Source organism: Octopus bimaculoides, chromosome 1 (assembly GCF_046866305.1).
Source record: "Octopus bimaculoides isolate indiv1 chromosome 1, ASM4686630v1, whole genome shotgun sequence".
In the NCBI taxonomy this organism is placed as follows: domain Eukaryota; kingdom Metazoa; phylum Mollusca; class Cephalopoda; order Octopoda; family Octopodidae; genus Octopus; species Octopus bimaculoides.
Window position 1 is genome coordinate 183,684,489 of NC_142928.1, and position 16,465 is coordinate 183,700,953.

The 16,465-nt window shown below is 38.0% G+C and overlaps 1 protein-coding gene across 1 annotated transcript in view; it reads right to left on the bottom strand.

The window, feature by feature from the left end:
- Positions 1 to 16,386, bottom strand: part of LOC106872706 (uncharacterized) — a 25,462-nt gene extending 9,076 nt beyond the window's left edge. Inside the window, exon 1 of the mRNA XM_089347020.1 lies at positions 15,937 to 16,386. The gene's annotated coding sequence lies outside the window, so the exon portion shown is untranslated. The remainder of the gene's footprint in view (positions 1 to 15,936) is intronic.
- Between the last annotated feature and the right edge of the window lie 79 nt (positions 16,387 to 16,465).

Here is a 16,465-nt window from a genome sequence, read left to right on the forward strand (position 1 = left end):
CTTCTGACATTGCAAAACAGCTAGAAGTTAGTCCAATATCGTGTGTTACATATCTGCATAAGCTTGGCTATTATTGACGAGCATTTAGAAGAAAACTTCTCTTTCAACCAATTAATATCATGAAAAGAAAAAAATTGGTTAAGGAGATGTCAGAAAAATTCAGTTCGTTTTGGGATAGAGTGATTTTCTCAGATGAATTCAGATTTGCATTATTTTCAGACAGTTTGAGTCTGGAGGCTTTCCAGTCAAAAATTTGATTTGAAACGACTCCAGCCAACTGTGAAACATGGCAGTTTCTCTGTAATGGTATGGGGAGCTGTCATCAGCAATGATCGTTCTGAGCTGATCGAATGTGTTGGAACCATAAACTCTGAAAAATACATCGAAATACTTAAGCAAGGATTACTTCCGATGTACTCACACGATAACATAACGAAAAATGAGTTTTTATTCATGGAAGATGGGGTTCCATGCCACACAGCGAAAAGGAATCGACAATGGCTGACTGAAAATGGGATCAAAAAGCTTCCTTGGCCGAGCCAATCTCCTGACATGAACCCAATTAAAAATCTTTGGAACATACTAGATAGAGCTATACGAAAAACTCGACAGATTAGAAGATTGTGTGTGTGTGTGTGTGTCTCTCTCTTTCTCTCTCTCTCTCTCTCTCTCTCTCTCTCTTTCTCTCTCTCTCTCTCTCTCTCTCTCTCTGTGTGTGTGTGTGTGTGTGTGTGTGTGTGTGTGTGAGAGAGATCACTTGTGAGGTCTCTCATAAGTGCTACTGGTAACGTGGAATCCAGTACAACCTGTTGCATGGTTAGATCATTGGTGACTAAACGGAATCTTCACTTGGTTTACCTGGTAAGGAGGGTTGCTAGAAATCCTGCAGAATTAAAAACATGACCTGTCAAAAAGAACGGATGTACCTAGTGTCGGTTCAACGACTATCTAAAAAAAAAAAAAACACGCGCCCTCAGGCTTCCGGGTTTTTGTCCGGCGCGCTGAAAAACTACCGCGAGTTAGACGCTTTTCAGCTTTTTTAAAAGGACACTCTAATATAAAACCAGATATCCAGGGAATGTCATTGAACATTTTTTCGATCTTTTGCTTGCGTTTCAGATCATGGCGCTCCCATATAGGCAGTCTCTGGATGATGTCAGTGGGGTGGAGAGGGGTCAGTGAGGTGCATTGCAAACCTTATTGAACTTTAAACTTTAGGTTGTGCAAACGACGACGAGGCGACTTTCCGATGCCCAGCGGAGTAGAAGCGCGTCGCGGTGAGCATGGAAGTCTCGAGTGCGAAACCGGGTGAAGCCGACCGCAAGTGCAATCACTTCATGCGCGGGCATTGCTGGCATTTTGCTTGCACAATGGTCAGTGATGGTCTTCCTCGGTCACGAGTGGACAGCCATTATATGTGTGTGTGTGTGTGTGTGTGTGTGTGTGTGTGTCTATACACACTCACACACACACATACATACATACATACATACATACATACATATATATATATATATATATATATATATATATATATATATATATATATATATATATATATATATATATATAGTGTAGTATATTGCCACTTAAGTGTGGCTGACCCCTAGGGGTGGATGTTACTGTTGCTTTAAGCCCCAGGAGGACATCTCCTCCAGCTGGCTTATCGACACACGACTGTGTCCTGTTTGCCAAGGTAAGTTATCCCTCTCACCATGATCTGTAGCACGAACGGATCCGGATTTCAGGGTTATTTCCCTTCGTCGGCGTTCGATAGCCACTGACCTTGGTGAGAGAGACAAAATCCTGGCAATCTTATATCTACTTTTCCAGTGAAATTCTTCACTGATATCGAAAAGGTGAAAACAAGCAATGTTAATTCTCTAAATGAAGTATTAACAGTAACTGCACGATAAAGTGTAGTATATTGCCACTTAAGTGTGGCTGACCCCTAGGGGTGGATGTTACTGTTGCTTTAAGCCCCAGGAGGACATCTCCTCCAGCTTGTTTTCACCTTTTCGATATCAGTGAAGAATTTCACTGGAAAAGTAGATATAAGATTGCCAGGATTTTGTCTCTCTCACCAAGGTCATGGTGAGAGGGATAACTTCCCTTGGCAAACAGGACACAGTCGTGTGTCGATAAGCCAGTTGGAGGAGATGTCCTCCTGGGGCTTAAAGCAACAGTAACATCCACCCCTAGGGGTCAGCCACACTTAAGTGGCAATATACTACACTTTATCGTGCAGTTACTGTTAATACTTCATTTAGAGAATTAACATTGCTTATATATATATATATATATATATATATATATATATATATATATATATATATATATATATATATATATATATATATATATATAAAAGATAATAAGAGTGAAAAAACTACAGAAGGCTTGTGTTACATGGTTAAAGTATATATTTAAATTATGTCAGAAAAATGTTATAAAATCTTTTTGGTATATAAACATTGTATTTTGAGAAATAACCGGTTTCAAGTTGTCTTTTCAAATTTCTGTACTTCATTGTAATGTGTTCGCTAGACAAAACGAAACCGGTTATTTCTCAAAATACAATGTTTATATACCAAAAAGATTTTATAACATTTTTCTGACATATTTTAAATATATACTTTAACCATGTAACACAAGCCTTCTGTAGTTTTTTCACTCTTATTATCTTTTATACATCCAACCACGTGCTTTCACATACCAACTTTCTCACACACACACATATATATATATATATATATATATATATATACTTTATTAATAAAACTGCAAGACATCCCAAAAACTGTTACTCAGAGTTTCACGTTCCCGTTCGTCGGACGGGAACGTGAAATACTGAGTAACAGTTTTTGTCAATTCTTTGCAGCTTATATATATTACTCTACCTTCTGTATTATGTTTTCCACCTTGTTTCATATTTCTGTCTTTACTCTGCTATATATATATAAATAAGTTGTCAAAGAGTCCATAAGCCAGTAAAAAATGCACTCGTATATCTATCAATTGAGTGTGTATATTAACCGAAATGTACAGTATTATATATCTATTACGGCCGATCTTACCACTCTGTTTCGCGCAAGGGATTCAACGGAATGTCAGGTAACAGTCCGATTATGTAACCCTACGCTCATCAAAGGTAGCCATATCAGCTACACCTGATGAGCGATATGGCAACCTCTGATGGGTGCAGGCTTACGTAATCGGTTTGTTACCTAACACTCCATTGAAGCCCTAACGCGAAACCGCTTGGTAAGATCGGCCGTAATAGACACATAATACTGTACACTTCGGATGTGTGTGTGTGTGTGCGTGCGCGTGTGCGTGAGTGTGTGTGTAAATGTATATTTATATATGCACACACCCATATATACACTTGTACATACATACATACATACATGTGTATCTGTGATTCTTAGTGCGTCATATTAAAACGCGTGCAATAACCGAAGCCTTATCAATAAACCGATAAATTGCCAACAACACAGAAACAAGGTCTCTCTTTCCCTCTCTCTCTCTCTCTCTCTCTCTCTCTCTCTCTCTCTCTCTCTTTCCTGTTCTCTTGTCTTTGTATCTCTACACGACACTCTTAGTGAATTCGCTAACACGAACAGCTTTACAGACGAATACAGCGGTCAATGGCGGGATTGGAAATTAAATAAGCTTAATTGAACGATGCATTTCATTGAAGGTTGCTTTTCATTGTGAATCTATTGAGGAGAACCGCTGAAGGTCGTGCCTTTGTATGTATTTGTGTGTATGTGTCTATGTGTATGTGTGAGTGTGTGTGTTTGTGTGTGGATGTGTGTGTGTGCGTGTATCTGTTTGTGAATGTTTGGTTGTGTATGTATTAGTGTGTGTGTTCGTGTGTGCGCGTGTGTGTGTTTATGTGCGTTTGTGTGTGCGAGTGTCTGTGTATGTGAGTGCGTGTCTGCGTGTGTTTGCGTGTGTCTTTGTGTGTGAGTGTGCGGATGTGTGTGTATTTGTGTGCGTGCATGTGTTTGTGTGTGTGTGTGTGTGCATGCATGTTTGTATCTGTGCTTGCGTATGTTTGAGTGAAAGAGAGTACGTGTGCGTGGTGGGTGTATCCTGGGTTTGTGTGCATACTGGGATGGTATAGTCTTGCCTTTTGTCTTGCCACATCCAACCAAACCCATTCGAAAGAAAACAACAGAAAATAAAATAAGAGATTTTTTTTTAAGCGCGGAAATCTGTTACGGGTCACGCTAACGGCGAAAAACAGCAGCCAGATTTCCTTCAAACCTCATATGAATCTCTTCAAACGGAACGTTTCAGATAATATAGTCATGGGTAGATTATAGTCGATTACAGGTAAATAATCAGCCCAGTCTCTCGAAAATTTGACATTCGGTGAAAATAAGTGAGCCTAGCATATTGATCAAAGCGGTTTATAAAAGAAAAAACAAAAAAAAACAGTGCAATTAATGTGTAAAGTGGAATAAACTCAACTAGTCCAAAATATCAAACACAGAGGTGCGTTTAAAAAGTATCCAACTTTTTTTTTCCCCCGCCCAAACTAATTCCACGTGAGCAAAATCCTTTAGGTGTACGGTGACGCCATCCTTCATGCGCATGCGTGAACATTTTCGTGACCATAGGCCGCGTCAGTTCTTGGCTGTTATTCCTAGAGTACAAACATGTAGTGCGCGTTCGTCGGATTTTTATTTTCACCGAACGCATCGAGTAGAGATATTGCATCAAGTTTTACATCAAAAGCTTGGTGATACTCAAGCTCAAAACCATCCAGAAGATTCAACAAGCCTTTAGTGATGATGTGCATGTACAAAGGGCTGTAATTAAAACACTTTTGATATACCGTATTTTAACGTGTATAAGGAACCTCCTAGTTTTTAGGGTTTAAAATTTGGAAAAAAGGTTTTGTAAGGGATTATAATACTATCCATGTATAAGAAACTCTAATATTTTTTAAACCTAATATACACGTTAAAATGCGGTAATTGAAGTACGAAGTAAATTCCAACAACGCTTCACGTTTACCCATGAGTTGCTGTCTAATTACTTGAGATAGACAGCAACTAGTTCTCTCATCCGCTCTTTTCTCTTGATATAACATTGGAAAGTGAATGATGACAGCTTAGTTTGACCTAAGTTGTTGGCAAAAACTAGGGTAAGTCGCTCAAGGTAGTTGAAAATTTTAAATACCTTGATGCGTGGACACAAAGTACTGAAAAAGACGTCGTAGCAATGAAAGTTCTTGCCTGGAGCGCATGCCATGAATTGAGAAAGGTAGGGAGTTCAAAGTTAGCAAGGAAATTGAAAATGAGGCTGTTTCTGGCTGAAACACAGACACTCACTAAAGCATTGAAGAAACAGTTGGACGGTTGTTATACGAGGATGCTTAGAATGACTCTCAATGTCTCCTGGAAGAGTCATACAACAAACGCCGACTTATACCTGGGACTATCAAAAGTAACTTTGAAAATACAGCATAGAAGAATGAGGCTAACTAGATACCGCATCAGGCACACCGGTGAAATTGCTAACAAGCTAGTGCTCTGGCAACCAACGAAAGGAAGAACCAGGAGCGGAAGGAGAAAGACGACCTACATCGACAACTTGCTGGAGGATACTGGTATGGAAGGGGTACAGGAGCTGAGGACCATTATGGAAGATCGAAATAAATGGGGAAAACGTGTGTAAACAGTCATGGGGTGTTCTGAAGGACGACCTAGATAAATAGATAGAGTTATTACTATTTTGAATATTTATCACAAATTCTAATAGTTTGCAAATAATATGTTTTACAGAAGTATACAATTACAAGAGTACAGGTATGAGCGTGTAGTTTGAGAGTTCAGTTCTCAACCACGTCGTGTTGGGTTCAAGCAACATCCATTTAGTCAATAACGAATCTATGAGGACTTCTGGAAGCGATGAGGCTTGTATGTATATCCCTTCTGCTTTTTAATTATTATAAATCTTCCACTGAGGAGGGAGCCGATTTCCAACAAAGATACAAGGATGCCTCTTTGGGATGTAGTTCACACAGACAAATTCACATTTGGAGCTTGAGAAAAGTCTTGCATATTTATACTGTTCCACTCACAGATTGCACTTATACAAATTAGCCGGTCGATTTCTCTTTCTGAAAGTCCCAGTTAATCCAGATTCTCCTTTAAGCATGTGTATGTATGTATGTATGTATGTATGTATGTATGTATGTATGCATGCATGTATACATGTATGTATGTATGTATGTATGCCAATTTTCAGTTTATTTCAAGATTTCTTGCCAATAGAGAAAGAACCGGTTTCTAACCTAGATCCAGGGTTCCTTCACTGGAATTTCAACATCAACAACAGGGTATTTTGCATGTATGTATGTATGTATGTATGTATGTATATATATATATGCGCGCGTGTGTGTGTGTGTCTATATGTGTGTGTGTGTCTATATGTGTGTGCATGTGTGTATATATATATATATGTATGTATATGTATGTATGTATACATACATACATACATACATACATGATGGCTGTCCACTCGTGACCGAGGAAGACCATTGCTGACCTTCAGGAACATTGTGCGCTCTAGGACTAAATTATATTTTGCATTTGCGGTTCCGTTGGTGGCTAATGAGCCCTGCTCTTGACAAGCATACACGACTGCAACCATTGCAAACCAAACTTTCCCCATTCACTATACCAGCAGTGCACTTTTGAGCAGGACGCTTAAGTTCTTCATGTCAAAAGTGTCGACCCCACTCCTTAACCTGCTCCCTCCATCTGTGGCGATGAGAGGCATTGCTCTCCCTGTCAGTCTCTTGCATATCACAAGTCTTTAATGAAGACTGGACAGTCCTTAAATCGTAGCCTTGGTTTCGGCCGAGGTCTCTTTCCATTCACAAGTTCCCCATACATACATACATACATACATACATACATACACACATACATACATACATACATACACACACACACACACACATACATACATACATACATACATACATACATACATACATACATACATACATACATACATACATACATACATACGAGTAAATGGACAAACGAAAGAAAGTGGCACATTTGTTAAGGGTTAAGTATATTAATATTTAGAACAGTTTGATCCGGCGCTGAAATTTGGGGCGAGGCAGCTAAGTCGATTACATCGACCCCAGGGAGGAATTCGAACTCTGAACGTAAAGCTGGACGGAATACCGCGAAGCATTTTGTCTTCGTGTTAATGATTCTACCTGATCGCTGCCTTAAAATGGTTTCAAACTTTGGCACAAGGCCAGAAATTTTAAGGGAAGCAGTTAGTCGATATCATCGACCCCAGTGCTCAACTGGTATTTATTTTATCGACCCCGAAAAAAATGAAAGGCAAAGTCGACATCGCGACTTTCAGAACCCTTAGAAACATCGGGCAAAATGCTTAGCAGCATTTTTTCCGAGTCTTCACGTTCTGATTTGTGTTGTCACCATGGTGGACTTTGCTTTTAATCCTTTACAAGTCATTGTTGTAATAATGATAATAATAATAATGATGATAATAATAATAATAACAATAGTAATAATAATAATAATAATAATAATAATAATAATAATAATAATAATAATAATAATAATAATAATAATAATAATAATAATGATGATGATAATAATAATAATAATAATAACAATAATAATAACAATAATAATAACAATAATAATAATAATAATAATAATAATAATAATAAGACTTACCTGAGGCAAAAGAAAAACTAAAGCAAGACATCCTTGCCAAAGCACAGAGGATCCGCCGGTATGAGAAACGCCAACGTTTCTTTGAACAAAACAAACAGTTCAAATCCAACCCCAAAAAACTCTACCAAGAACTGGGTAAAAATAAAATAGACATTACTTCAGCACCAACAGCAGAAGAACTAGAGAAATTCTGGAAACAAATATGGTCGGTGAAGCAACAACCCCAAAAAAGGACCATTAAAACAACGAACTTAGCACCTGAGCAACTCTGGGCCCCTATAACAACTGAAGAGGTCACCCAGACACTGCAAAGACTAAGCAACTGGAAGGCACCTGGACACGACAAGATCCCCAATTTCTGGTTAAAACACCTGCCAGCAAACTTTAACAACATAATAGCAGATCCAGAGACAATGCCTGAATGGCTCACAAAAGGGAAAACCCCAAATCCACGGAAACGGAGAAGCCACAAAACTATAGACCTATAACCTGTCTCCCTACGATCTACAAAGCCTTTACTGCAATAATATCGCAGAGATTGAGTAAACACCTGGAAAATAACAACCTGTTTCCACAAGAGCAGAAAGGGCTCATACGGCTGTAAAGATCAATTATTGATCAATATAGCCATAACTGAAGACAGCCGCAGAAAGAAGAAAGGCCTCAGTATGGCCTGTGTGGACTACCAAAAGGCTTTCGACAGTGTTCCCCACACGTGGATTCTGGAAACACTAGCCATAAACAAGGTGGCACCAATTATCATAAAATACATAGAGCACTCAATGAACAAATGGCAGACAGTGCTACAGCTCCAAACAAAAGAGGGACTTGTGAAAACGAAAGCCATCCCCATTAGAAGAGGAATATTCCAGGGAGACACGCTCTCTCCACTCCTGTTCTGCCTGGCACTCACACCTTTAACAGAATTGCTAAATAGAACTGGATGCGGTTACAAATGCTATGGAAAAACAGTCAGCCACCTTCTATATATGGATGACCTAAAATTATATGCAAAAAACGACAAAGAGCTAGAAACACTACTACAGACAGTACACGGCTTTACCAAGGAAATAGAAATGAAATTCGGATTAGAAAAATGTGCCAAAGCAACCCTGAAAAGAGGAAAATTAGTTAAAAGTAGCAATATAATACTAGATAAAGCCAATGAAATAAGAGAACTAGACGAAAGCCAACCACATAAGTATTTAGGAGTCAATGAACTAGATAGGATACAACATACACAAATGAAAGAAAAAATAAAGAAAGAGTACTATAGACGAGTTAGATCAATACTAAAAACAGAGCTCAATGCTAAAAACAAGATAATGGGTATCAACACTTTAGCTGTCCCAGTTATAAGCTACAGCTACAACATCCTTAACTGGACACTAAACGAACTATGTAAAATAGACAGGAAAACAAGAAAAATAATGACAGGATATAGGATGCACCACCCAAAATCTGACATAGAAAGGCTATATATACAACGCACAGAAGGTGGCAGGGGTCTTATACAGCTAGAAAACTATTATAAAATAACCACCATAGGACTGCAAAAATACCTACTCCAGAAGCAAGGGAAACTAATACAAATAGCCACAAAACACGAGCAAAACAAAAAACTGTTTTCAGTATTTAAGGAAGCTGACAAATACAAACAAGAAATCAATCTACCTAACAAATACGAAGAAGAAGAAGAAGAAACAACAAAAGCTATAAAACAAATGAAATCCAAACTAAAACTAGAACAGCAACGGACCATGATAAAACGATGGCAAGAAAAGCCCCTACATGGTAAATACTGGGCTAAACTAAATGCGAAAGAAATAGACAGAGAAAAATCCCAGCAATGGCTGAGAAGCTCAGGACTCAAAGCAGAGACTGAAGGATTTTTAATTGCTGCACAAGACCAAAGCCTCCCCACCAGAAATTACCAAAAACACATAATGAAAAGAAATATAACAAGTAACTGTAGAATATGTGGAGATGGACAAGAAACAATAAATCATATTATCTCTGGCTGCCCAGTCCTGGCTAAGAAAGAATATATTCACAGACACGACAGAGCTGGGACCTATATACACTGGAAGCTATGCCAACATTATGGAATAACAACAGAAAAAAGATGGTATAAACACACGCCAGAAAAGGTCACAGAAAACGAGAAAGCAACCATACTCTGGGATATGCCAATACACACAGATAGAGAAATTAAGGCAAATAGACCAGATATAGTTGTCAAAGATCATGAAGAAAAAAAATGCTTTCTAATTGATGCATCAATACCAGCAGATGACAACGTTTCTCTAAAAGAAATGGAAAAACTTTCAAAATACAAAGACCTGGAAATAGAGATAACTCGAATGTGGAATCTAAAAACAGAAACAATTCCTATCATAGTAGGTGCCTTAGGTATAATAAAAAAATATTCAGACAAATACATAACAAAAATAGCAGGACTTACAAATATATATAACATACAGAAAATTGCACTACTGGGTACTGCACACATTCTACGCAAAACACTTTCAATACAGTAAACATAAGAGCACCACAGCAAACCACAGCACATACCCAAGGCGCACAGAGCTGCGCTCGGTAGTGAAGTGAAAGCACGTTATAAAAATAAAACTACTGAATAATAATAATAATAATAATAATAATAATAATAATAATAATAATAATAATAATAATAATAATAACAACAACAACAACAACAACAACAACAACAACAACAACAACAAATAACTAATTAAATAAATAAACGACTTTAAAAAATAAATGAAAAAATGATGCAGATATTATCAACTCAGTGGGTGATTAGTAATATGATTAATCTAAGCGAAAACATCATACAACGAAACACATTCTATTAACTATGTAATATTTTTTGCCAACCCATTCAACGGTTAATTTTTTATTGACAGATTTTGTTCTTTTTCCCTTTATGGCATCAATGAACGCAATATTCAAGGGAAATAACTCTTATTTCATTTATTATAGTCACTATTCTACTTTACATTTATCATTCTTACATTCAGTTGTTACCGGTGTTGCTGTTTTTGCTGTGGTGGTTTAACTCAGACCGCCAATGATAGATTGGAAGTATAATTAAAGCATTACAACTGTGAGCATCACGTATTTATTATAGGTACAGAGAACTCAAGACCATGTTGTCCAATATGTTCTTTTCTTCTGAGAGTGTAGAGCGTGGTTGTAAGGAAAATTTAGATACTCTTTCTAGCAGAAAGGAGAGCTCGTTGATGTGAGTTCTCACTGTGATTGAGGATCGCAAGACGCCACGCAAATCACAATGTGTGTGTGTGTGCATGTGTGTGTTGGTTTCAAATTTTGCCACAAAGCCAGCAATGTCAGGTGAGCGGGTAAGTCGAATAAATCAAGCCCAGTGTTCAATTGCGACTTCTTTTATCGACTCCGAAAGAATGAAGCACTTAGTCAACCAGGGCGGCATTAGAACTCAGTGTGTGAAGTCGAAAGAAATATTCTCAATCATTTTCTCTGGCATAGTACCGATTCTGCCTACTCGCCACCTTTGCGTGTATTTGGCTAGCTAGCTAGACAGACAGGCAGGCAGGCAGACAGACAAACAGATAGATAGATAGATAGATAGATAGATAGATAGATAGATACATACATACATACATACATACATACATACATACATACATAAACAGACAGACAGATAGATAGACAAAATTCCGTGCTACATCTCAGTGAACAGGTCGCGGTCTCAAAGCGACGAAAATATTTTGGCAAATTCAATTTAAATGTTGAAATGAATCTAACGGTTTTTGCGTGTTTTTAAATGGCTGATAAACACCTTCCACGCTGCAACTGTTTTCGTTCCAGCACACGATCTCAGATCAGGTCACTTGCTATGCGAGTACATCTCCGTAATATATATATATATATATATATATATATATATATATATATATATATATATATATATATATATATAATGCATGTATGTATATATGTGTGTGTGTTGTTGTCGTTGCTGTTTGTGTTCCTTCTTGAGCCATGCCTGGCTCATAAGGGCCGGTTTCCCGGTTTCATTGGCGTATAGGTTCCCCACCTGGACGGGACGCCGGTTTCAGATTCGAACCCGCGATCCCTCGACCGCGAGTCCACTGTTCTAACCACTAGGCCATGTGCCTACACACACACACGCACGCACACACACACACACACACACACACACACACACACACACACACACATGTATGTATGTATATATACATACACATATGAGTGTGTGGGCAAACAGAAGAAAAAGCACCCACATACATACATACATAAATACATACATACATACATACATACATACATACATACATACATACATACATACATACATACATACATACATACACCTTGACTGGTACTTCCTTTATCGAGATGTCATGAGCTGCATATGGATGACGTCCATATGCGGAACATAAAATGGGAGTAAAGAGTAGAAGAGTTGAAAACACGCCGAAGTCACCTTTACTTTTCGACCCCCCCCCCCCCCCCCAGGGGTGATAAAATAATGTACCAGTCAAGAGCTAGGGTCGATTTAATTGACTAAACCCATCTCCCCACCTCAAAATTGCTAGCATGGCTTTGTTCCTAAATTAGAAGCAAACAATTATTTGCGTTGACGTGACAACAAGGCCATTAATGTATACAGTGTAAAGTGTGATGAGTGTGACTGAATTTTGGAGTACAAAAACGTTGATGTAATCAGGATCGGTTACACTGACGTAGCTAAAATATGTGAAGCTTGAAGTAACTCTTGAGTTTGCTGCCACCCAATACAAGCTTATACAGCAGACCTCATCTGACCCTGCGTCCATGCATTCATCTCTCTTTCCATTTTCATTTTTACTATTGTATTTTACCTCTCCGATCTCGTATTAAATATTTTGACCAGCTCACCACTCAGATATGCACTCTTCGACGTCTGTCGGTTCTATCTACCAACATACCTTTCCAAAAAGAACTTAGCTGAGCTGACCGGTTAGCGGACAATCAACGGAAAGGTCATCTGTTGATTTATATCGTTGAGTAATCCATCTTGCTCTACGTAGGTATCCTAGGACGCACGTAGTAGCAGTAGTTGTTATGATCAAAAGCATTTCAGCCCAAAAGAGTTGCACCCTTAAAAGCGTCGCTCGGGGCGAACTGCCTTCTCGCCGCCAGCTACGCTACAAATCGGATAGAAGCAGTGCATGCTGTGATGGAATTTCAGGGAATCTTCAGTCATAAGACATGAAGAATGGATTATATGAAAAGTGACAATTTATTATACAGAAGTCATGAACACTGTACCTTAAGATGTCCTCCTTCGGCGTCGCAAATCAGCAACTTGGTTTCAATTCAGGGCTGCAGGTATTTCACTTAAACTTTCATCGATAAGGTCCAGAAAAATGTGCATGAACATCACAACCTGCGTTTGCTCCACTTCTAAAAGTATTTGGCTGCTCACTATCCGGAGAAGTCAACCTGGAGATGGATACAACTGCGCAGTTTAGTCCCAGTCGTGTAACTTGCGGGGTTGTTGGGCGCGGTCCACTCCGAGCGACGCTTTTATGGGAACAGCACTTTTGGGTCAGCTGTATAAGTCTGTGTAGGGGTGGTGTGGGTTGCAAATTCAAGGGCTTCACCGGACGGTACACACTCTAGCTGCAGCACTGACCGATTCCCCATCTGAGACAAACATTCTGTATCATAACCAGCTATATTAGTAAAGAGAAATCCAAACTCATCTTCTTCCTGGTCACAAGAAATTGTGGGGCCAGTACTTACTTCCTGATTTAGAAGTGATAAGCTGATGAAAGTTGAAATTTGTGTCTGGCTGGGACGCTAGTCTATCTCATGTGACTTTTTTTCTGACAGAGGAAATTAAACTTAGTTCTCTCAGCCAGCGGACACAAACTCCCCCTCAATTCCACGATGCTGAGGTTAGTTACCATCCTGTGCATATGTGGTAGTCGATAGAAATTATTGCTACATCGCCCTCAAATTACACTCTGCTGTCTTGAGTAAGGGAGGGACATACATGTAATTATAGATTATTCTTAAACAGATGAAGTGGTCACGGCTGGAATGAATTTGATCATAACAACCACTGCTACATGCACCCTAAGATCTCTACAGAGGGCGAGGTGGATGAGTTAAAGATAAAATACGAACAGATCTTTCCATTGATTGTCCGCTAACCAGTCGGCTCAACTATCTGCGTTCTATTTGGAAAGGGATAAATGTAGGTGAAGCAGGCAGACATAGAACGATACATATTTGGGTGGTGAGACGGGTCAAAATATTTAGTACGAGAAAAGCGAACGTACATGGCTTAGTGGTTAGGGAATTCGGCTCACAATTGTAAGGTCATGAGTTCGATTCCAGGTTGTGCCTTTCAGCAAGACACTTTATTTCTCGTTACTCCAGTTCACTCAACGAGCAAATACGTTTTGTACGAGTAATTCAAATGGCCGCCTTGTCACATTCTGTGTCACACTGAATCTCCTTGGGAACTACGTTAGGGGTACGCGTGTCTGTGGAGTGCTCACGAGTTGATAGGATCAACTGAAGCACTCGTCGTCGTTGCCGACGGAGAGCCAGGCTGCAATAGCAAAGGAAAACGGAAAGAGAGATGTGTGCACGGAATAGCTTTAGATTAGGATAGCAGAGTTAGATGAGGTACCCAGCTCTGTGAACGGGCAACGCTGCTAAGCTTTTAAATAGTCCGGACTGCTGCGAGCGAAAGCATAAGCACACACTCACACACGCATACATACATACATACATACATACATACACACACATACATATACATCATATACATATATACATACACATTAACACATACACACGTATACAAACATGCATATATGCATATATATATATACATACATACATACATACATACATACATAAAATACATACATACATATACATACACATTAACACATACACACGTATACAAACATGCATATATGCATATATATATATATATATATATATATATACACATACATACATACATACATACACTCACACACACTTACATACATACATATATATATATATATTCATGGATGAATTCAATAATTGTGGGTTTTTTCTCTAAATTATATATTTTTTATATATTGTGAAATTTATTTAATTTTAATTTTGATTAATTAAATTAATTTGAATTTTTACCTGTAAATTTGGATTTTTATCCCTAATATTATTATCATATATATATATATATATATATATATATATATATATATAATATACATAATATACAAACATGCTTTTACTTTACATTCACTTTAATATACAAACATTATATAGATATGTGTGTGTGTGTGTGTGTGTGTGTGTGTGTGTTATACGCACACACATACACATACGTAAATACACATGTACGCACAGAAACTAGAAGGCGACCCTGGTGTAAGTTGCCGCCATGGAAGTGACAGAAAGAGAACGGAGTTTCGGAACTGGGCCAGATATTCGAGTGATAGTGAGAGTGAGTGTAGGATGTCCTGCTAGAGAAAAGGAAGAAAAAAAATCAATGACAAGTGTAGTTCCACTCCGCTACCATCACCACCACCACTACCCCCACCGGCATTATCCCCTCCCCCACCTACATATATATATATATATATATATATATATATATATATATATATATATATATATATATATATATATGTGTGTGTGTGTGTGTGTGTGTGTGTGTGTGTGTGTGTGTGTGTGTGTGTGTGTGTGTGTGTGTGTGTGTGTGTGTGAATAAAAATAAATATACAAAATAAAATAAAAAATAAAAATATATATACAAAAAAAGGGATTTTGTATGATTGTGTATAGAGAAATATATTATTTTAAAGAGTTCCAACTGTTTTTTATGTTTTATTTATATTCTTATAAAATTTGATTTTCTTTATATATTTGATTTTCTATATTTAATACTCAATATTTCATATATTCAATAAGACATTCAACACTTCATTTCCTTTTTCATTTTACCATTTAATTTTATAAGAATATAAATAAAACATAAAAAACAGAGTTGGAACTCTTTTAAATAATATATATGTATATATATATATATATATATATATATATATATATATATATATATATATATATATATATCACTCAGGAATATTTGTAAACTTGTACTTACTCAAGCTTCAGAATACAGGAAACATATCACTTCAGTAACGGTCGTGGGACCCTTTTTCGTCAGGACTGCAACAGCCTAATGGTTAGTATCCCCACAGTCTATAAAACAGCGACCCTGTTAAAGAGAATGAAAGCTCAGACTCGGACTGCTTGCGTGGTTGTTAATACATCAATTACAGCAGCTGGCAGGCAAAGAAATAGCATCGGTAAGAACCCCGGTATATTGTTCTGTCATGACTGGCGATAATTGTCGTTCCCGTGTTGCTGTAGTGACCAGTTAATTCAGTTTTGCACAAAACACCTGCAGTCTGTGTGGGACATAACACTGCAGCCGACATCTGCTATTTCTGCTGCTGCTGCTGCTGCTGCTGCTGCTACCGTCTTTATATATAAACTCTATGGTTCTGTCTTAGTTTTCGTGCGTTTGCATACTCTTGAGAAACTACCTGAAGAAGAAACGACCACCACCACCACCACGACGATAACGATAAGGAAACGCAATCAAATGTATATAATGATGATGTGCTGCC